The 4,590-nt window shown below is 38.5% G+C and overlaps 1 pseudogene; it reads left to right on the top strand.

The window, feature by feature from the left end:
• Positions 1-471: 471 nt before the first annotated feature.
• Positions 472-1,932, top strand: LOC102827410 (annotated as a pseudogene).
• The last annotated feature ends 2,658 nt before the right edge of the window (positions 1,933-4,590 follow it).

Raw genomic sequence — 4,590 nt, 5'->3', positions numbered from 1 at the left:
GCTGTTTCAGTGTCTGCGCACCCTTATCTTCTTTCACAGTGGTTAATAAGCACCTAAGAGAATCATGGATTTCCAAGGATCATCCTATAAATATTTGTTGTATTTCTAAACAACAAATCTTTGGGTCTTGAAACATCTGCTACATAGGCAGTTTAATTGCAATTAATTATCATGACATGTTCAGTAAATTGAAAGTGTTTAGTTCAAAAAAAACAACAACACAAAAACCTTATAGACAACTTCTTTTAGGTAAATATTATTTGAAGCAAGAAAAGGTGAATAAAAAGCACTGCACAGATGCCATTGCACCAACCTTGATGTCTTGCTGGTGACCTGCTTGTTCGCTGTCTGTAGGCTGCTGTAACACTCGGGTGTCAGTTGTTGGTCCCTCCTAGAATGCTTCAGTTCTGCTCTGCAAGGATATATAATAACTGCTGTTTTATTTTTTAACAGGTCAGAGTGCCCATTTAATGGAAACTGGAAACTGAACAGCCAGAAAAACCTTCCCCAACACTGAAACCAATGGTGAATTTGGTAAATGCCCTGCAAGATATGGAAGAGGAACAAGCATGCAAAAGATCCAGGAATGTTGATGAGATGCTTGAGCTGCACATTCTGCTTCAGAACAAGAATGCTGGGGCAGTGATTGGGAAAGGAGGCAAGAATATTAAGGCTCGTAGCATAGACTACAATGCCAGTGTTTCAGTCCCAGAGAACAGTGGCCCAGAGTGCATATTGAGTATCAGTGCTGATATTGAAACAATTAGAGAAATTCTGAAGAAAATCATCCCTACCTTAGAAGAGGGCCTGCAGTTACCATCACCCACAGCAACCAGCCAGCTCCTGCTCATATCTGGTGCTGTGGAATGCTTAATTAACCAACACTATAAAGGAAGCAACTTTGACTGCAAGTTGAGGCTGTTGATTCATCAGAAACTGGCAGGAGGAATTATTGGGGTCAAAGGTGCTAAATAAAATCAAAGAACTTCTAGAGAACACTCAGACAACAATCAAGCTTTTCCAGAAATTCTGTCCTCATTCCACTGCAGAGACATTTTTATTGGAGGAAAACCTGATAGGGTGATAGAGTGCATAAAGATTATCCTTGACCTTATATCTGAGTTACCCATCAAAGGACGTGCACAGCCTTACAATCCATATTTTTACGATGCAACCTATGATATGATTATGGTGGTTTTACAATGATGTTCGATGACCGATGTTGACATCCTGTGGGATTTCCCATGCCAGGAAGAGGTGGTTTTCATAGAATGCCTCATGGAGGTGTGGGCCACCAATGCGTTCATTCAGAAGAGATTATGACGATATGAGCCCTCTTCGGGGACCTTCTCCACCACCTCCTGGACAAGGTGGCTGGGGTGGTAGCAGAGCTCGGAATTTTCTGCTTCCTCCACCACTACCACCTAGAGGAGGAGATCTAATGGCTTATGACAGAAGAGGGAGACCAGGAGACTGCTATGATGACTTGGTTGACTTCAGTCCATATGAAATTTGGGATTCTGCACTAGATACATGGGACCTGTCAGAGTGGCAGATGGTTTATAAACCACAGTGTAACTCTGGATCTTACTATTCCTATGTAGGGGGTCGTGGCTCATATGGTGATCTTGGTGGATCTATTATTACTACATAAGTAACTATTCCCAAACATTTGGCTGGATCTATTATTGGTAAAAGTGGTCAGTGGATTAAACAATTCGGCATGAGTCTGGAGGTTCAATCAAAATTAATGAACCTTTAGAAGGATCCAAAGATCAAATCATTACTATTACAGGAACACGGAGCCAGATACAGAATGTACAGTATTTGGTGCAGAACAGTGTGAAGCAGTATGCAGATATTGAAAGATTCTAATGCAAGATTTCTTTTCTTTTTTATAGTGTGAAGCAGTATTCTGGAAAGTTTTTCTAAGACTAGTGAAGAACTGAAGGAGTCCTGCATCCTTTTATTATTATTATTATCTTTTATTTGCTTCTATTTAAAAAGCCAACATTCTTCTGCATTTGAGGTGTAGTGAAATCTTTGCTGTTTACCAGATGTCATGTTTTAGTTCCTCACAAACAGAGTGGGTGGGGGAAGGGCGTGCAAAAACTAACATTGAAATTTGAAACAGCAGCAGAGTGAGTGAATTATTTTTTATTCATTGTTGATGGTTTAAAAAAAAAAATCCCCCTAATTATTGTGAACACCTTGCTTCTGTGAACACTGTCACAGTTGTGTGTGTGTGTGTGTGGGGGGGGGGGTTGGAACAGGGATGAGGAGTAATAACAATAATCCAAATGTCCCTGGCATTCTATTCAGAGCAGTGTGCACAATGTTATGCTGTTTTGTAAAACATGTTTTATGATTTTTAAAATAAAATTAGTGAACCTGAAAGAAAAAAGAAGAGGTGAACATCTTTGCTTGACATAATAACCATATGAAGACGTTTGGCTTCTTTGGAACTTTTTGATGATGTAAAGCCTTATGGAGTGTGTATAGGGAAACACAATAATTTTTACAAAGGTTTACAGTATATTTTCTTTGTTTTTAACTTTTTAAATATATTTTTATTGCGGCAAGTTTATATATACATGTATTATTGTTGTTGTTATGTGCTGTGGAGTCAGTTCCAACTCACAGCGACCCTGTACAGGGTTTCTGAGGCTGTAAATCTTTATGGGAGCAGAAAGCCTCATCTTTCATCCATGGAACAGCTGGTAGTTTCAAACTGCTGACCTTAAGGTTCGCAGCCCGATTCATAACCACTACACTACCAGAGCTCCTTATATACATGTATAAGGCCCATCTAATCAAACCATCCAATCTGAACCCACTACCATTATGTCAATTCCAACACATAGTGATCCTGTAGGGTAAAGTAGAACTTCTTCATAGAATTTCCAAGGCTTAAACATTTACTCAAGTCAAGAACTTAACGACTGTGCCATCAGGACAGTCTCTCTCTATTTTTGATGTGATATATACGCTGAGCTATAATGCACTTTACCTCAAGATCTGAGGCTTAATGCATTTTACCTCAGAGTCTGAGGGATAATGCACTTTACCTCAAGGTTGGCTTTAACTGCAAGGTAGGCAATTCAAATTCATGAGCCACTCATCAGAAACCCTATACAAGGTCTTTAAGAGTCAGAACCGACTCAAACACACTCAACAAGAGCAATATATATATATATATATCTGTATATACTTACATGGACTCCTGGTGTGGCATTTTACGATTAGCACTGAACTTCAAACCACAAGGCTGGCAGTTCAAACCCAGTAACTGCTCCCGGGAAACCCTAAACAAGTTCGCTGTAAGTCAGAACTGACTCACAGCACTTAACAACAACAATATACTTATATGATATGTATGTAGCAGTTTTTTTTTTTTATTTCAATATTCTTTATATGTACAATTCAGTGACATTAATTATGTTAATCATGCTGCCCAACCATTATCCTTATTTGTTTCCACATTTTTCCATCACCCTTAACAGAAGAAGTTCATGGATGCTTTAGGAATGATTCACTTTTTCCCCTTTTTCTTGACTGAGTACTCACTAATAAACTTTGGTATCTATTTACCTGCCTATTCTAGACACTTCATGTAAGTAGGCTCATTCAGTATTTGTCCTTTTGTGGCTAAGCATGCTTTCAAGGTTCATCCACATTGCAGCATGCTTTAGGACTTAATTTCTCTGTATGGTAGAGTAATATTTTATTGTATTATATACCACATTTTTTTTATCCATTTATTTGTTGAGAGACATTTGTTTCCACTATGGCTATTGGGGATAGTGTTACAGTGAACACTGGTGTACATGTTTTCAATACTATTGGGCATATATCTAAGGAAGGAATTACTGGATCTTTTCTTCATTCTATATTTAGCTTATTGATGAACTTCCAAACTGTTTTCTACAAGTGTACCATTTATAGTCCCAGCAGAAATGGCAATAGTAGAGTATGGTTTCTACTCATGATATATTGTTTTCATGAAAGAAGGAAGAATAAAGTATTTGGGGAGGAGTTATATGGTAGATCAATGCCCAGTGGAAGACTGCTAATGATGAGCAGTAGTTGTTATAAATGTAATGAGTCTATATAAAGATTACAATTAAAGGTAGTGAGATATTTACTGTAAGTATATTTAGTCTCTTTCTGGTTGAGCCTCTCTGTATCTTTCTCTTGCTGTTCCTAAGTGCCATCCAGTTGATTCTGAACCATAATGATCCTGTATAGGGTTTCCTAGACTGTAAATCTTTGTGGGAGTAGAAGGCGTCATCTTTCTCCCTTCCATTGAGCAGCTGGTGAACTCGAACTGCTGACTGTATAGTTAGTAGTAATGCAGTTATCCTACAGAGTCACCTGTGCTCCTTATCATTCTCTTACCTGGTGTTGTGCTGTGTGTTAATGCACTGAGCTGCAAAGTCAGTTTGATCTGCTTGGAAACTCAGGGTCACTACAGGTCAGAATCAACTCAAAGGCACTTAACAACAACATTTTTTGCTTCATTTCTTTTGACATGAATCACTTTATTAGTCTTTGTTGTACTTCGAACTGTTGTCTTTCCCCAACTTTGCT

Source organism: Chrysochloris asiatica, unplaced genomic scaffold (assembly GCF_000296735.1).
Source record: "Chrysochloris asiatica unplaced genomic scaffold, ChrAsi1.0 scaffold00059, whole genome shotgun sequence".
NCBI classification, from domain to species: Eukaryota; Metazoa; Chordata; class Mammalia; order Afrosoricida; family Chrysochloridae; genus Chrysochloris; species Chrysochloris asiatica.
Note: the sequence above shows the minus strand (reverse complement) of the source record. Positions and strands in the feature narration are given on the sequence as shown.